General features: G+C 44.2%; 1 protein-coding gene and 1 long non-coding RNA gene across 2 annotated transcripts in view; one reads left to right on the forward strand and one right to left on the reverse strand.

Moving 5' to 3' along the window:
• The window catches only part of PITPNC1 (phosphatidylinositol transfer protein cytoplasmic 1), a 255,931-nt gene that overhangs the window by 32,397 nt on the left and 204,411 nt on the right, over window positions 1-19,123 (forward strand). The gene's annotated exons all lie outside the window — the stretch shown is intronic.
• Window positions 9,768-12,616, reverse strand: LOC144285380 (uncharacterized). Its single transcript, XR_013353653.1, has 2 exons — window positions 12,542-12,616; window positions 9,768-9,964 (listed from the first exon to the last, which is right to left on the reverse strand). It is a non-coding gene; the product is annotated as an uncharacterized LOC144285380 (long non-coding RNA).

Raw genomic sequence — 19,123 nt, forward strand, 5'->3', positions numbered from 1 at the left:
TTACATTTAAATGGAATATTCTAACTTTGCTTAGTAAGTAGTGACCTAAAAATTACAATGCATAGAGATGGAATTTCAGTGTTTCATACAAAACATTCTATCACAAGAGAATCCCAATTTCCATTCTTTGGCTAGGTAGGCAGATTTCTCTACATGTTGCATGAAACAGTCTTGCTGGAGGGAAGGAAACAAATAAGAAATCAGCAACCAAGTATGGGGTCATTTTAGGAATCCTACTTAGTGTGACCATGATGAAAACAAATGCCCTTGACCAGAGGAAATGGACGCTGGTGATCACTTGGGTTGTTTAGGATCAGGTTGACATTACAAAGTAACTAGTTCTTTCTATGCCAGCTGATCTGGTAAGGGGCAGAGAATAGCAACTTCTGCCCCAGATTAACACTGGATTGACAATTCAGTGAAATTAAGCAGAGTCTGTGGCTTGCAACCACGAGTAAGAGCTTGCTTAGGGAGAGAAAAATTGTGAAAGCAAAAAGAAAGATGGCAATGGGAGGTTGGAAAAGACAGGCAGGTGTAGGAGCTGAGGGAGGAAGATAGGTACATATGGTGGAGAAATGGAAGAGCTCTCAATTGCTCCATCAGCTGCATCTCATTGGCACCAATTCTAGAAATTTCCTATTTCTGGGGATAGCATAGATGTGGTGCATCTCATAGGAAGACAGATTTATATCCAGCAAACAGCATCTCAAATTGCTGTGCCAGACTCATGGATCCTTTTCTGTGTCCTTGCTTCAAGTTTTGTGGATTCAGTACATGCATTAGATGGAAGAGCTAGCCAGACTTTCATACCTACTGGGACACTTTCTAGTTTTGATCATTTAGTATGATATAAGGAAAATTCTAAGAAAAGGAAGACCTTCTTTTTTTCCTGAATTACACAGTGAGTTGACTCATTAAATAACAAGAACAAAAAACCATTTTGTTCTAGAATGATCCACTTGTGGTTGTACTTAAAAGCACAAAGTTATTAGAGACAAGTCACGCTTTCATTTTGCTTTGTGCTCATGGGCTTGACATGAATCTGTCTTTGATCCCTGAGGGGGTGGCAGGGAAGCAATGCTTTTTAGATTGGAGCTAAAAAAAGGCACTCTGTGGAAGGGAATATATTTTATTGATCAATGATTAGTGAGTCTTTTTATGACATGCTTGGTATTAAATATGACTGGAAAACCTTCCAAGGAAGGTTCTCGGGAATTACTAAGTCATGGCCTGTCGGCATGCCCCTAAACAAAGCAAAAATTTCTACGTATGGCCAAATTTCTAAATTCTTGCGGGGGATTGGGAGGGGGGGCGGGGAGAGATGAAGCAGTTCAATTTCCTATTTGTGTTTTTATTTACGTGGCATTTCCTGACATTTAATATATTTTCTCATCATAGGAGCACTTAGTGTCTCAGGACTCAGGCTTATTTTTCCAGTATTTCTTTGGATCAGATCATTTGTCCTTTACTTATGTCTGTATGTAGTGGAAAAAAAAAATCAGTCATGCCCCATGTGGGTCCTAATTGGTAATGAAGCTAGTCAAGGTCTCAACAGCCATGAGTAATATATTACCCACGATGTTAACTAGGACATACTCAGCTCCAGTCTCTTTGGTGGGCTCTGTAGGGTCCTTGTGGGTGTGGAGAGGAGGATGGCATTTCGTTCTGGAGATGCTACATACCCTGCTCTGGCTTCCTCCCACATAGGCTCAGAGAAGGCTTTGAGGTGCTAGTAAGGACCTGGCAGGTGGAATAAGAATTGTTAGTTAATTTTACCCTGTGTTGGATTGATCCACACCTACAGCCCATATCTAGGATGAGCATATTTTACCTGGTTACCAAAGACTTGAAACAGAGGAATGTAACTTCTAGAATCCATTTATGTTGTTTCAAAATCCTTGTGCATAGGGTGATATTGAGAGATAGGCAGGTTGCTTGACCAGATAGCTCTCACTCAGGTTATGACTCTTCAGTCACTTTGCATGAAGCTGTACTCTTGTGCGGCCTTAGTGAAGTTACCTTATTTATTTTTCTTTTCACATTTTTATTTAAATTCTAGTTAGTTAACATATAGTGTAATACTGTTTTCGGGAGTTGAATTTAGTGATTCATCACCTATATACGACACTCAGTGCTGGGACACCTGGGTGGCTCAGTGATTGAGCGTCTGCCTTTGGCTCAGGGCATGATCCCGGAGTCCTGGGATCGAGTCCCGCATTGGGCTCCCTGTGTGGAGCCTGCTTCTCCCTCTGCCTGTGTCTCTGCCTCTCTCTGTCTCTCATGAATAAATAAATGAAATCTTTTTTTTTTAAATAAGATTTTATTTATTTATTCATAGAGATGCAGAGAGAGAGAGAGAGAGAGAGGCAGAGACACAGGCAGAGGGAGAAGCAGGCTCCATGCAGAGAGCCTGACGTGGGACTCGATCCCGGGTCTCCAGGATCACGCCCTGGGCTGCAGGCAGTGCTAAACCGCTGCGCCACTGGGGCTGCCCAAATAAATGAAATCTTAAAAAACAACAACAACAACAAAAAAACACCCAGTGCTCATCACAAATGCCTTCCTTAATCCCCATAACAGCCCACCCTACTCCTTCCAATAACCCTCAACTTATTCTCTATTAAGTCTTTTATGTTTTGCTTCCCTCTTTTACTTTTTATCCTCCTTCCCATATGTTCATCTGCTTTGTTTCTAAAATTCCATATATGAATGAAATCATATAGTATTTGTCTTTCTCCAATTAACTTATTTCCCTTAGCATAATACACGCTAGCTCCACCCACATGGTTGTGAATGGTAAGATTCCATTCTTTTTGATGGCTGAGTAATATTCCATTGTAGATATATGCCACATCTCCCTTGTCCATTCATCAGTCAGTGGACATTTGGGCTTTTTCAATAGTTTGTCTATTGTTGGTAATGCTGCTATAAACATCCAGGGTGCAAGTATGCTTTCGAATCTGTATTTTTGTATCCTTTGGGTAAATACCTAGTAGTACAATTGCTGCGTCATAGGGTAGCTCTATTTTTAACTTTTTGAGGACCCTCCATACTGTTTTCCAGAGTGGCTGCACCAGTTTGCATTCCTACCAACGGTGTTTTAAAGGAGTGAGGTTACTTAAATCTTGAAATGTGGCAAAGATGTAATGACCATCTAGTAAATATCAAGTTCTGGGAATATAGTGATGAATAAGCCACCAAATCCTTCCTTGACAGGACTCACAGTCTCTTAGGGTCAAGGCAATTAAAGAGACCTTCCAGAAATAGTATCAAGAGGCAAGTTCCGCGTGTAGGTGATGCATGAAGGTGACAGGAAATGACCTCAAATTGAAGTTAAGATTCACAGTATGAGAGATGAGCCAAGAATCTGTGAACCCTCAGAACCCAGTAAGCAAGCCAGTAGAATTTGCAGGAAGTATGACTCAATTGTGACTGTAATGAAGAAGGCTTAAGCCAAGTCATCTGAAGAAACGATACTTGAAGCTTATGCTTCGAAAGAATAAAAGGAGAGAGAGAACAAAACAGCATGTTCTCAGGTCTCTCCCAGGAAGAGAGGAGGTCTGAGACCTTTGACATTGTCTAACTACTGCTGTGTAGATTAGGAGATGAAGTGGGTACACAACAGGGCCCTGGACCCAGCCTAGGTTTGAATTCCAAATCTACACTTCTTATTAGATGTTTGACCATGAACAAATTACTTCAACTCCCTAAGCTTCAATCTGCTCATCCTTAAAAGTGAGCTAAAAAGTAGTGGTTGTGTGGATGCACCTCAACATAACAGACATTTAGTAGGTAGGTGTTAGCTCTGCTGGAAGGGATGGAGTTCAGATTCGAACCCAGCTAGGTCTTGGTTCTGTTACTCCCAAGACTTCATCACACTTGGCTTTTTTTTTTTTTTTTTTTTTTAACATAGAAAAGAATGGAAGGAAGAGCTGCATTTTAACTGTATTACTGTTCAATTGCCAACTGTTTTGATAGGTTGAACAAAGTCCATTGATTCTTCGTGGAGGAGTGCTTGCTGGAGAGTGTGAGTCAGACATCTGCATTATTAACTTGTCCAGAAGCTTTTGGTGGCAGATTGATTTTAAAAGCCCCCAACGACACAGAGGATTTTATTTAATAGAAATATTGTCAAGATGACACTAAGATTTGGGTTTGGCTTTCAGATCATGTATTACAAGTCAAATAAAGGTCTTTCCTCTGACATACGTAAGAACCATGATGTGTTGAAAAGGCCTTGCATGGGGGAGGTGGTATGCACCTGGCGGCGCATCACTGTGACCGTGCTCAGCAGGTGGGGCTTTCTTTTTTAAGGGTGAGGACATAGGCTTGGTATAGAGAGTTGGTGCAATCTGGTGGCTAGTATTTTCAACCTACAAGGGTGCATGGTCTACCTGTGTTTGAATGAGGATGGGTGTGCACCCAGGTGTGTCTCTGTAAGTTTCCATCCAAAGGCACAGGATAAATATACGAAAGTTACTAAAAGAAAGAGGAGAACCGGGCAGCCCGGGTGGCTCAGAGGTTTGGTGCTGCCTTCAGCCCAGGGCCTGATTCTGAAGACCCAGGATTGAGTCCCACATTGGACTCCCTGCATGGAGCCTGCTTCTCCCTCTGCCTGTGTCTCTGCCTCTCTCTCTCTTTCTCTGACCGTGTGTGTGTGTGTGTGTGTGTGTGTGTGTGTGTGTCTCATGAATAAATAAATAAAAATCTTAAAAAAAAAAAGAAAGAGAGAAAGAAGAAAGAAAGAAAGAGAAAAGAAAGAAAGAAAGAAAGAAAGAAAGAAAGAAAGAAAGAAAGAAAGAAAGAAAGAAAGAGAAAGTTAGGAGAACTTCAAAAGGAGGCTCTAGATTTGTATCTAGCCTGGAAGGAATATGTAGCCCCAGTGCTACATGCAGAGAGTTGCAGTATTACTTTTTGGGTGTCTTTAATCCTCATTTAGTTTCAATATTGAAACCCCAGACTGGTTTTATAGGAGAGGTTTTGAGTAGATTCCTTGCAACCTGAAAGTCACACTTCTCTGAAATTGGTTTAACACCAATTCAAACTCCACTGGTGTTCCTGTTACATTTTACAGCTATTCATATGCGTCCCTTAATAAATGACCTCTGTAGAGGAAGAAGAATCACCAGTTCGTTGTACAGGAGGATGAGGCCCTCAGAAATGGCCACAGCTTATTCAAGATAAGCCATCTGTTAAGGAGGCCCATCGCTTCAGCAGAAATCCTTGCTATAGGCAAACTTTCTCTTAAAGGGTCAGCAAGTATCTATTTTTGGCTCTGTCGGCCATAACGTGTCTTGTCACAATCATTCAGCTCTGCTGTTGTAGCTCAGAAACAGCCATAAACAGTAGTTTAGTGGAATGAAAGTGACTATATTTCAATAAAACTTTATTTTTAGCTGAATGGGCCACTGGCCTGTAGTCCTTGGTGTGCTGACACCTGCATAGATTATCATAAACTTCCTGGACCCCTATGAGTATGAACAACATACTTTGGAGTAAGAAGCTCATTTGGATAGAATAGAGAAAGAGAGTTTCCATGTTTACATATTACAGTGTTTTCTTTTTCTTTTTAAATATTTTATTTATTTGTTTATTTGAGAGACAGAGCGAGCAAGTAGTCGGAGAAGCAGAGGGAGACAGATAAGCAGACTCCTTGGAGAGCACAGAGCCTCATGTGGGGGCTCCATCCCACAACCCTGAGAGCATGACCTGAGCCAAAATCCAGAGTAGGCCACTTAACCAACTGAGCCACGCAGGGGGCCCCATTACAATGTTTTTTCACAACTTATTTAATTTTCATATAAGTGGTCCACATTTATTTCCCTCATAGAAACTGGATCCCTCATAAAAGCTTGGTAAGGGTACCTATGTTTGATATGAAAAAAATTAATTGATGGTGTTTGAATTCTTGTTTTTTTTTTTTTTTTTTAAGATTTTATTTATTTATTCATGAGAGACAGAGAGAGAGAGGCAGAGACACAGGCAGAGGGAGAAGCAGGCTCCATGCAGGGAGCCCGATGTGGGACTCAATCCCAGGTAACCAGGATCATGCCCTGGGCTGAAGGCAGCACTAAACCGCTGAGCCACCCGGGCTGCCCTGGTATTTGAATTCTAACTCACTTTGAAGTTAATTTTCACATGCCAGCAAGGTTCTCATTAGTATGTTTCATGCATTTCTCCTCTGTAGCAAACTCAAGTATGAGCTTTCTAAAATTCCTTAAAGCCATCTGAGGTGACTCTCCTAATCCAGAACGAGTCTCCTATGGGAACCGTGGGAGAAGTTCTCCTGGTTGTCTGGGATGAGTCCACACTAGTATGACGGGCTTTGTGACATGGTGAGACCTTGGCTACTTCATTCCTCTCCCACAATTTCCACTTTCTCACTACTGAAACCTCCTCTGACCCGACTGCTCTCACAAGAGGGTGCAAGAGCCGGATTTGCCATATTTTCAAAGTCATCCTTCATTGCACATGAACATTGGCTGCACCTCGAGCTTGGCTGTGAACTGATTATTCTCACCAGGACCTGTTAACACAAGTTCCATCACTCCCAAGGCTAAAAATAAATCATATTTAACACTTGGAAGCAAAATTCCAGGCGAATATATAATCTGATTTGATTGAATCTTCGTTGAAAATGTTAATGGTGGAATCAGATGCTTACCTTTAAGATGGAAGATTGCATCTTTTCTGTGAGTGGGTGGATAAAATCAATTCAACCTATTAACTGATGTAGTCAGAGATTGATGGATGCCTAAGCATCTGAAGTGACAGTAGTTTGTCTTGTTTGAGGGCATCTCCCCCACCAAGCCCCCCACTACCACCATGCCTTGGAGGGATAGTCTTCTATTTAAATCATGCTGCTACCCTCTAGGATTTAGGGATACTTAATGTTTGCTTGTCCAGCTAGTGTCTGCTATAATAGAGAACCAGACTGTACCTAGGAGATACAGATATTAATTACAGTCATTTGTGAGTGATGGGATTATAGATGACTTCTGTGATTTTTCTGTGTTTTACAAATGTTCAATAATGAATATATATTACTCTAGAAAAACTGTGCTAAGGCTTTTAAAGTTTTTTGACCGTGACCCACGGTAAGTACGTTTTACAATCTGACCCAGTACAAACCTGCATTTATGTGTTTATAAGATTAAAACAAGAGTTTCATGAAACATTAATTAACCTTTTTGCTGCCTGTCCTTACCTCTGATGTATTTTTGTGTTTTTTTTTTTTCTACTTGTCTATTCTATCAAAGGCAAAGAGAGAAAGGAGAGAGCGTAGGTATTGACCAACTAAAATGATGTCGTGAGCTACTGATGGGTAAATTGAAAAATACTGATTACAGTGCAGTGGTGCTGGTCTTTTATTTCATGGGTCGGTAAAATTTCAGAAGAAATTTCCTTGATTGATGTAAGATCATTCACTTCTGATGTTGCAGAAGAACAATATTCTGAAACTTACATCGTGATTCTTTCATTAATTTTTCATGTTTGTTTTCATGATGTGGGGGAAACATATTTCATGTCAAAATAGCCTTACTTTCATGAAAGAATATTTAAACACAGAACATTGAAGAGGGCACAATTTGGGGATTTAAATAGTGAATAAATTTAGCTCTGTGACAACAGACTGCACTCGCTTTGTTTTTTTCCCTCTGGCAATGAACCTGTACAAACTTGGAGATGCGACAGCATTTAGGAACCATTGAGGAGTTATCAGTGTTGCCAAAAGAGCATTACTTTGAAACAGTACAACTTCAGGAATGGGTTCTGAATCCCAGCCACATGGGGCACATTACTGAACTGTTCTGAGCCTCATTCTGCCCACCTGCAAAAGGGATACCTTTCAGAGGTAGAGAGATAAGATTTATAGTTTGGGGATCCCTGGGTGGCTCAGCGGCTTAGCGCCACCTTCAGTCCAGGGTCTGATTCTGGAGTCCCAGGATCGAGTCCCACATTGGGCTCCCTGCATGGAGCCTGCTTCTCTCTCTGCCTGTGTCTGTGCCCCCCCCGCCCCCCCCCCCCGTCTCTCATGAATAAATAAATTTAAAAAAAAGATTTATAAAGAATTTAAGAAAATTCCAGATGTAGAGGAGGTTCTAAACATTAACCTCTCTGGATCATTCCCTCCCTCTGCTGCTTTTGTGGTGTGAAAACTTGGAACGTTGAAAGAAGTGTGTTATGTGTTTCTACGTCATGATGTGCTATATCCCATTAAGGATCTTTAACATAAGGGATCCCTGGGTAGCTCAGTGGTTTAGCGCCTGCCTTCAGCCCAGGGCCTGATCCTGGAGACCCAGGATCTAGTCCCACATTGGGCTCCCTGCATGGAGCCTGCTTCTCTCATTGCCTGTGTCTCTGCCTCTCTCTCTCTCTCTCTCTCTCTCTCTGTGTGTGTCTCTCATGAATAAATAAATAAAATCTTAAAAAAAAAAGGATCTTTAACGTGAAAAACACTTGTGTGTTTGTTTCCTGTCTTGTCTTACCCTCCAGTTATTTACACCATCATTCACGACAGCAACGCGGCTCTCCTGGCCTTTTGGTTTTAGGGTACGATTAGAATATTCCTTGATAGTGCAGTGAGGTTGCAGTTTTTCAACTGCAGTTTTTCAGTTGCGGTTTTGGCTGGCGAGGACTTGGAAGTTGAGCAGAAAACTAAGACTAAGGGAAGGATGTGCTTAAAATAGATCTCATGCGCCCTCTGTTTAATTGCATGGTAATGTGTCAAACAGACTGGTTTCTGTGGCCTTGACTGCTGATGGAGCTTGGTCTCCCACCACAACTCCTCTTCAAAGCACGAGCTCGCAGACACACAGAGTTCACACATCTGCACACATACTTGATCTCGAGGGCCGCGTGCGGATCGTTTATTCTGAAGTCGCGCCTTTTTTGACAGTGGGCTGTATGTTTATTTCAGGAGCAACACCTTTATTTAACGTCTCCTCTCGGGGTGCCTGGGTGGCTCAGTCGGTTGAGCCACTGGTTCTTGGTTTTGGCTCTGGTCACCATCTCAGGGTCATGGGATCGAACCCCACCTGGCGCTCTGTGCTCAGTGAGGAGTCTGCGTGGAATTCTCTCTCTCCCTCTCTCTTTGTCCTCCGCCACCCCCCAATAATAAATAAATAAAGTGCCCTCTCTTTGACAAATATTTTTATCAGGTATTTTCAGTTTTGCCCAGAAACCGACCACACCCACACTACCTCCTATTTCCCCAGTGGATTCTCTCTCCAGGAAAGCTCCAAGTCTCTGAAACTCTCAGGAAATGAACTGGGAGTTCCTGGTAAGGGAGGTTTACCCAGACCATGTTTCCAGAACGTCTCCTATAGTCATTGCTGACCATTTCTATGGGCTTGCTATATTCCAGAAACTTTGTTACCGCCTTTAGGAACATTATCTTGTTTAACCCTAAGAAAAAATAAATAGTTCCCTGCCTTGACTTCTTGAGAAATCTTTGTAAACATCAGCTGTTATAGTGTGTTCTCCCTACCGATTTTAGGTACGATTTCAGGTACGTGGGGACTTCTGTTCTCTTGCAGCTGACTACTGTTTATTGAATGATTATTACGTGCCAGGCACTGCTCTGAGCAATAGCAATATGCAGCAATGACTAAAACAAATTCCCTGTCCTCTACTGGGGACAGTGGGGAAGAGATCCAGCCAATAACCCGTAAACATACAAAACATAGAAATATAATGTCAGGGAGAGATTAAAAAAAAAAGTAGAGTCAAGGGACAGAGAACAGGCATGGGGAAAGACACGGGAGAAGGACTTCGATGGAGTTATATTTGAACAGAGACCCAAAGGAATCACAGAATAGGACTTGCAGATGTTTGGCAAAAGAGCCTTTTGCTCCTGCACTAAGTAAGTAGTTCTCCTTCTGCTTTTGATTGTTTTCTTGTCTTCTCCTTGCCAGTGATGTCAGATACGGGCTTAGTGGAGCCAGACGGAGGGAAGCCAGCTCTAGAAGGGAGAGAGAGAGCTACTAGGCATCACTTGGCAAATGGCATTGCTCCTGAGGCTTAGAATAGGACCCGGCTCTCCGGGAGATGGAGCAGAGCAAGGCTGGGGCCCAGAAACAAAGGTATATCTGGTTTAAGAGAGAGCCTTGGGATGCCTGGGTGGCTCAGTGGTTAAGCGGTAAGTGTCTGCCTTTGGCTCAGGGCATGATCCTTGAGTCCCACATGGGGTCCCCACCGGGAACCTGCCCCTCCCTCTGCCTATGTCTCTGCCTCTCTCTGTGTGTCTTTCATAAATAAATCAATATAATGTTTAAGAAAAAAAAAAAGAAAAAAAAGAGAAAACCTTGATTCCAGTTGTCAAGCAGGCAAGAGCTCAGTACTTAGAAGCAGGCTGCAGGTTGGGAATGAGTCCTGCAGCCACGGTACTTAATGCTGATAGCTCAGAGGCAGTGGCCCCTCCCCATGCTTGCAGCAGAGGACCAGAAACTACCTTGCAGTCCCTGAATGCAGTCGGCTTTCTGCCACACTCTCTGTGCTCCCTGTCCATTTATACTCATTGGTTGCCTCCTTTGCCCGAGAGCTCAGCTGCAAAAGGAAGTGCCCACCCCCACTCAGGCGGAGTTTCCTCATCCTGCCCTGCACAGGCCTATTGCATAACCTTTAGATGCCCCTTGGCAAAGTGCTGTAATCTTTGTTTGGGAGGCAGGCCAAGGTGTGGAAGCCAATGGCACGGGATCGGGATCTAAAACCTGATTTGACAGGCGGGGATACTCACCACTATACTAACGAGCACAGCAGCTAGAACCTGATTTGAACCCTAGCTTCCCTTGGGCAAGTTCTCCTATCTTAGTTGCTTCATCTGTAAAATAGGAATAATAATAGTACCTACCTTGTAGGCTTGTTGTGAGATAAAATCCACAAAACAGTTCTGGCCTGGGCCTAGTAAGTGTTACTACTTTTTTGCATATCTGTATCCTCTCACTAAACTGTGAAGACCTCCTGGGGCTGACATTCTATTGCAGGACAGGACTGTAAATTAGCAAACTTGGAAATAAAGAAGATGTTTTTTGGATATCATGTATCTATAATCATGTCATATGCTGTAAAATTAAATTAAGGTGATGTAATCAAGAGCGACCTAAGGTGTGTGTATGTTGGGGGGGGGGGTGTTATTCTAAATACGATGGGTGGAGAAGGTTTTTCTGAGGACTTGATGTTTGAACAATGATCTATCTGATCCATGTGACAGTCTGGAGGACAGTCGTCCAGACAGACGGAGGGATCAGCGAATGCTGGAATGACCTTGGTGTGTTCGGGAAGGGACGAGTGAAGGTAAACCTGGGTGAGCCAGGAGGAGAGCAGGAAATGGTGAAGTAGGAGAGGGAGAATGAAGGGAAGTTGAGGGGTACACATAGGGGAGACTGTGCAGGGCTTTGGAGGGTGGCCAGGAGATTGGGAGATGTCCTCTTGCATAGGAGCCACTGAGATTGTTTTTTTTTTTTTTTTTTTTAAAGATTTTACTTATTTATTTATTTATGAGAGACAGAGAGGCAGAAACATAGGCAGAGGGTGAAGCAGGCTTCCTGTGGGGAGCCTGATGCAGGACTTGATCCTAGGACCCCGGACTCACAACCTGAGCTGAAGGCAGACGCTCAACCAGTGAGCCACCCAGGTGCCCCGCCACTGAGATTTGTAAGCAGGGGAGGGATACAATTTGATTTATATTTATTATATAATTTATGTAAAATATATAATTATATATTTAGCTTTATATAATTATTTAGATACTCTGTTTGCTATGTGGAAAGTTGAGGTAACAGTGGGAACAGGGGTAAAAGTCAGAGGTACCAGGGATTCTTGGATTTTTGTGGATGCTGAGGCAAAGGGGATTTGCCCTGACAGCTTTTTTGGGAAGATAGGAAATCAGTAGTGGGTTGAATAGTGTCCCCTCAAAATTCACATCCACCTGGAACCTCTGAATGAGACCTTATTTGGAAATAGGGTCTTTGTAGGTATAATTGGTTAAGGATCTTGAGATGAAATCATCCTGGGTTGAAATCCAGTGACTATAGGAGAAGACACAGGCAGAAATTGGAGGGATACAGCCACAAGCCAACGGATGCGGGGCGGGGGGGCGAGGGGGGGGGGCAGAAGCTGGAAGAGGAGAGGAAGGATTCTTCCCTAAAGCCTTCAGGGAAGTATGACTTCCGAATGTGGATTTTGAGCCTCCAGAATTTTGGGAGAGTTCATTTCTGTTGCTTTGAGCCCTGCAGTCTATAGGACTCTTGTTACCGCAGCCACAGGAGAGACTAATAGACCACCTAAGGGTCTTTGGGCTCAGGAGATGTGCACTGGGGTTGGGGTGGGGAGCATGGTCTTCTCAGGAGCACTGGCAGCTCTGAGGCCCTCCCTTGAAGTCGGGGGAGGGGGTGGTATTGCTAGGAATTTGAAGGAGTATTAGGATTCAGATGAAGGTGGTGGAATGTATGAGTGAGTGAGTGAGTGAGTGAGTGAGTGAGTGAATAGGCTTGAGACCAGGTGGCGCCTGCCTGCAGGTCATTAAGTATGATAATCTTACCTGGCCATCCACAGGGCGTGGGCTCTGCAAGTCAGTGAGTCCACCACCCCTTGCACTCTGTGCCCTAAACTCCTGTGGGCAGAGAAACCAGATTAAGATCTTAGTTAGAATTTGGGTGAAGAGGACAGAGTGAGGGCCTAAATGACTTTCTAATGCATAGTATGTGTGGGTTTTAGAATCTGGACTTTTAACATTGATTTTCTGAGCCCAGAGTAATTTCTCCTTCCTCCCTTTTGAATGTTCATTAGATAGGGTCAACTAGGAGAACTGGAGAAGGAATCCAGAAGTGTACTCCTCCGCCCCAGAAACAAAAAGTGGTCCTGCCACACAGGCTTATTGCTCCTGGTCTTTTTTGTTTAGAGTTGAAAGTACTAAAAAGGAAGAGAAAACTCCAGGGCACAAAATTTAATTTTTTTGTAATCCTGCCAGAAGTCAACCCCTTCTGCTCCTCTACATTCTCTTGGACTTTTTTTTTTTTAATAAGATTTATTTATTTGACAGAGAGCAGGGAGAGCAGCAGGCAGAGGGAGAGGGAGAAGCAGACTTCCTGCTGATCAGGGACCCTGGGCTCCATCCCAGGACCCTGGGGTCATGACCTGAGCTGAAGGCAGATGCTTAACTAACAGAGCCACCCAGGTGCCCTCTCTTGGCTTGTCTTATAGAAAATGTATATGGGCCAAGTTCAGACTTTTAAAAAAATTTTTCATTAAACTAGTGGACTACACTCTCCTGTAAAACACAAGTCCAAATGGTGATGCCCTGGAAACCTGGCCTTTAGTCTTGGTGATTCGAATTCCTGGCTGTGTCTGGACACACAGTAGGCGCTAAATGAATACTTCTTTTATTGAAATCTGGGCTGAAATGGCAAACCTGGTTAGGTATGTGTACCTGGATGGAGTCAATTTCTGTGTCAGTTTCTCTCCTGTGTCACCGATGAGCGTCCTGATGGTGATTTTTTTTTTAAACCAAACACTGTATTTAGTTAATAAAACAAAACAAAACAAAACAAAAAACCACAACCCACAGAATACGAATCAAAACAGCTGTGTTTGCTGTTGGCGTGGCTGTTCCCCTCCTCATCCTGGAGTATGTCATAACAGTACCACATTTGTAGAAACAAAAGTTTAGAAATAAAAAGGATGACTTTTCTCCCTGCAGCCACCAGTGACAACCCACAGCCTCAGCTCAGAGTATTTGTTTAATTTTGTGTCTAGTAATGGGGCTCAGAGATAATTTTGTCAAGCAGATGTGTGAAGATCTGATCTTTACGGAAGCTCATTTCTTATTATAAAAATAAATGTATTCTCCAGCCTTGGGCAGGGGGCAACACATGACTCTTAGACACTTCCTTTTTAAGTGTGTTTGGGTATATTCATGGACTTTGAGAAAGTTTTGCAGCCCAAATTTTCAATTTATCACCTTTTGCCAATTTCTTGCTTTTAAGTATCCTGGCCTTCGATGAATAAAGAAGGAGGATAAAGGAAAAGACAAAATGAACAATGACAGCAACAAACAAAAGAAACAAACCAACAAATAAAAAAAACAAAAACAAATACCTCTTTCCCAGTAGGCAGTATAGAAAACTTGCGAGACAGGAGGAAAGTGGAAAAACAGAAATGAGAACACAGGCTTCATTCAGGTGATCGCAGGTCACTGGCAGCCTGGAGCAGAGCCCAACTGTGGGTGAGGCCAGTGAGACATGCCTCTTGGGTGCAAAAAATTCATAAATAATATTTGAATACGAGATGCTTAAAAAAATCAGAATGAGTGCAAATACTCCATGGTAGACAAAATATGAAAATGTTGAAGACAGGATCTCACTCTGCACTGGCAAACCGACCTCATAACCTCCCTCCAACCAAAAGTGAGGTCATCGAGAGATTGAAAGGAAAAGTTCCTCATTCCTCTAAGCCTGGCTTTGCTCTGGGTTTGAACTCCAGCGCCTTCAGGACCTGCTCTGTGACCTCAAGCAAATGACTTAACCTCTCTGAGCTCCTTTTTGTAAAACCGAAAATAGCACTTTCTGTTGCAGGGCTTTTGAGTGGTTTAAGAATCAGGGTGGGTGAAGCACTGGGTGCAGAATAGACTCCCAGTAAACGGTGGCTTTAAGCCATTCATTGTTATTCACCAAGAATTAGGTTCTCCAGGAGACCCAAGCAGGTACCAACCTAAGCAGGCAAGTCTCTCACACAGCTGGCAGGGTTAAGGCAGCTTTGTTTTCACATCGTAGGATGTATCCGAGTGTAGCCCCGTGCCTGTGCTTTGAACACTCCTACATCCGCTCAACTGCCAAGTAACCGATTTCCTGTTTAGTCATAGCTTCTGGCCTGAGCCTCGCCTCGGGCCCCAACTTGTCATCTCTGTCATCCCACTGAGCCTCCCGAAGCCATCTAGACATTGGGTTACATAGTGGCTTTCACTGATGAAGGTCTTCCTGGTCATCGTCAGTCTCCAGCGGATTTCCGCACCTGGTGACTCATCTGGGTGACACCTCACTCTTAACTGTCCCTTGAACCATCCCCAGTCCTGAGCTGCCCTTTGGTTCCCTCCACGGAGATGGAGCAAATGCGTTCTTACCACGGAAGGCTGCAGCCAACCTGAGCAGAGTGGGACTCGGAAGGAGGACGTGGTGGGAACGCAGTTAATATTTGCTCTGGGCGACTGTCAGGCCGCTCAGTCATCTCTCCTGTTGTACAAGGGGGCTGGGGACAACACTTTTGTCAGCCTTTCTCCAAATCTGGTTGTAGCTCTGGGCTCCCTAAGCTGAGCCCGTACCTTATTCTCCTCCTTAGTCCTGAGGATGCAAAATGAGATGGGAGGATGACAGCAGAGTGTCACTCAAGTAACTTACTAGACTTTGGGGGTCTTAGTCATCGTTAATGGGTGTCTGTGTCTTGAATATTCATGAGTGTGCCCTGCGCTTCATTGAGGGAGGCAGCACGGAGTAAGAACTACACATTTTCTGGTTTCCGTCGTGTGTGCTTTGGATTTAAGCTCTTCTTTTCCGCTGAATTAGTTAACAGGAACTTACTGAGTTGGGTGCAGAATGATACAAAAGACAAGCAAATGGGATATTTGCCCTTGAAGCACGCAGGATGTAGTTGAGTGGAATACACCCTGCTTGAGCTGAGTCCTAGGCTCACACTTCTCCTGCATTTCCACCTCTCTCATTTCTGCCCTAGAAATGTTGCTTGAATCTGGCCTCTCCTCTTTCACCCTCTGGGCATTTGCTCTTGCTTTTTAGGGCAGTCCCTCCTCATTTACTGCCCGGTCTATTGAGAGCCCTGCTGAGCCATATTGGAGCCCCAGGCAAAGAAAGCTGTGTGTCCCTCTGTGCACTTATCAAAATATCCTCCCATATTGCGAACCAAGTGGGAAAAGTTAATAAAAGCTCTACAATATTAAAAAAAAAAACAACCCACCAATATATATAAAGCCTCATGTTGTTCAATCTGTTCCCGTATCATTGTCAGCCCTCTTAGACTCACCCAGTGGAGTGGGGGTGGAGGATGGGGAGGTGGGGGGGAGGTTTTCACGGCCAGTTGCATAATAAGCCTAAGCCGGGTTGTAAAACAAACAGCAACAGCCTGCCTTTATTTACAGTTTGGATTTTTTTTTAATTGTGTAAAGTTAATTCTTGCATTAACTTTGATCTTAGAAAAAGACTGCGTTAAAGTAAGACTTGTCTGGATTGCTGAGCTTTCTGGCACCCCCTGGATTTTGTACCTCCCTGGTTCATCCTAATCCTGGCGCTGGTCGGTTTGGAGAGCCCACCCCCGCTGTCATGTACACAGCTGCCAGTTACCTTCCTAATAGACCAACGGTGATTACGTCACTTGCATGTAGGCTCCTGATTGCCGAAGAGGTGAAATCCAACGCCCTTGGCTCGACTTCAAGCCCTATCACCTCCTGGCCCCCACTCACCTCCCCAGGGCATCTGCCCCCACCTGACCCTGTTCCTTACTCACCTGGCCTCTGCAAGTCTGCACCATTGCCCCTTCCTGAGTTTTGCCTCTGCTTCCAAACTCTTTTACCGAAAATAACCCTGCTTGGCTCTTGAGCTCCACCTGGGACACCACCTCCTGGCTGGGCTTCATGTTTGGGCCCCTGAAGCAGGCGTAATTGGTCTGTTCCCTCCCCCTCTCCCCCCTGAAAACTGTTCGCTTCCACTCGGATTCCTATCTTGGCTGTTACACTCACTATTTCCACTGTGATTTATCTGTTTACCTGTGTCCCCAGTTACACCGCCTGCTCTTTGAGGAGAGCAACCGGCCTTTCATGTCACATGAATAATGAATACAATTTTGGATACAGTGAAAAAAGCAGGAACAGCAACTATGAAATAATTCATTAAAAACAATAGCAGGCAGGGAGGGCACTGATCTTAAAATATGGAGTCCAATCTTGGCTCTGTCCTTAGCCGCCTTTGTGACACTAGTTATTTTCAGATTTTTACTGTGAAAGTGTCCAACGAAGCAAAAGTAGGGAGCCCTGTGTGATGAGCCCACATGTACCCACCTGCCAACTACCTACGGCCAATTCAGCTTCTCGTAATGCCCTGCCCTCTGCCCCCAGCCCTGGATGACTTTCGAAGCAAATCCCAGACAACCTGTTCTTCCGCCTCTAATGATTTCAGGAAGGACATTAAGCTTTTAATTGATTACCAACTCAATATGAACCAGGTGCAAAGAAGAGTTCACAGTGGGTTGGGATCATGGGGAGGCCCCACGAAGCAAATCCTGAAAGATGGATATGGATTTTGGCAAAGAAGGTCTGTAAGTGGGAAGGTATGAAGTCCTGTGTGCCACACGTGGTCCGCAGACTGTATTGACCCGAATGGGGCAGGGTGGGGAGCAGTGAGTGGGGAAGGACACCCAGCCCTGGGCAGGAGGGGCTGCTAGCCACCCCTACTCCCTTGCTCTGGAGGCAGCCTTTTGGAGGGGTGGGGATAGGCTGGGAAACTTGGAGTTTTGGTCATTCATTCATTCATTTTTTTTTTTTTTTTTTTTTTTTGTGATAGTCACAGAGAGAGAGAGAGAGAGGCAGAGACACAGGCAGAGGGAGAAGCAGGCTCCATGCACCGGGATCCTGATGTGGGATTCGATCCTGGGTCTCCAGGATCGTGCCCTGGGCCAAAGGCAGGCGCAAAATCGCTGCGCCACCCAGGGATCCCCATTCATTCATTTTTTAAAAAGAAAGCTCTAGGCCCAATGTGGGGCCCGAACCCAAGACCCCCAAGATCAAGTGTCCCAACCAAGTTCTACCGACTGAGCCAGCCAGGTAGAACTGGGGGACTCTGGTCCCCTTTTATGTTATCATTGCCTTACTTTGAAGGGTTGCCCTCACCCTTGTGACCTGAGGCTTGGGACTGTAGTAATATTTGCCTAGCCTCCTTCAGCTCTGCCTCTGGAAGCATCTTCCTTGTTGACGAATTTCTCCCTTAACAGCGATATTGCGACAGGTGCCTTTTCAAGGAACTGGTTCCTGTACCAACCATCAGGCTTTAGTGGGGGAGAAATGAGAAGTCGGTTTTCCACGCTCAGTGCCTTACAGGAAGGTGACCTGGCAGCTGTGCATTTTATCCCACTGGGTTTAATCCTTACTATGAATAACAGAGCGAAGCTTTGTTATTCATGGGGGTGGATTTCTGCTGCTGAGAGAATTAGCTGCAATCTTATTCGGAAGGTGCCTTCTGATGCCACGAGGTCTTTTGAACTGTGCATAAATAGAGGCCATTGTTTAGATATTTGGAACGTTAAGGCTTGAATTGCTCTAGAAGTTCCACTCAGGTATCTTTTGTTGGGTTGAGTTCCTCCCCACCACCCAGCCCCCCAAAGTAATAGTTTTCTCTATGTTGCTTTAGGACCTGCCTCTTCAGCACTTTTTAAAACTAGGACACAACCACCCCTTTTACTGGAGCCTTTTCCATCAAGAGAGGGGAGAAATTCTTCTGGGTTTGAGAAAAAAAAAAAAAAGGGAAGTTAAAGTAGGTGCAAGCTGAATCAGAATATGATGCAGAATTGAGGAATATGGTAAAGAAATAATTTTGTTTCTGCTTAAGGTCTTTTAAAAAATTTAAGTTAGGAGAAACAGAAGAACAGTGCGGAGTGAGTTTATTCATTTCTTGCTCCCTGGAATCTCTTAGGAGGACAAGACATTTTAGAATCTCTAAAGGAAGAGTTGATTATTTATACAAGGCTCAAAGGTTGCACACCCCATTTCCCCAGCGCAATATGCCTTTCTGGGTCCTGGGAGCTGCGGATATGAAGCTAGCTTTGTCTTTGAAACCCCAGAGAGGATCCCTGGGTGGCTCAGCGGTTTAGCGCCTGCCTTTGGCCCAGGGCTCGATCCTGGAGTCCCTGGATCGAGTCCCACGTCGGGCTCCTGGGGCCTGCTTCTCTCTCCTCCTGTGTCTCTGCCTCTCTCTCTCTCTCTCTCTCTCTCTATGTCTATAATAAATAAATAAATCTTTAAAAAAAGAAAAAAAGAAACCCCAGGGAGAAGCCCCTTTCTTTGAGGGTGTTTGCTGAAATTTTACCTGGGATATCAGCTAAACCTTGCTGTTTTGCTGTTGTTGTTTTA

Source organism: Canis aureus, chromosome 16, assembly GCF_053574225.1.
Source record: "Canis aureus isolate CA01 chromosome 16, VMU_Caureus_v.1.0, whole genome shotgun sequence".
Taxonomy (NCBI): Eukaryota; Metazoa; Chordata; class Mammalia; order Carnivora; family Canidae; genus Canis; species Canis aureus.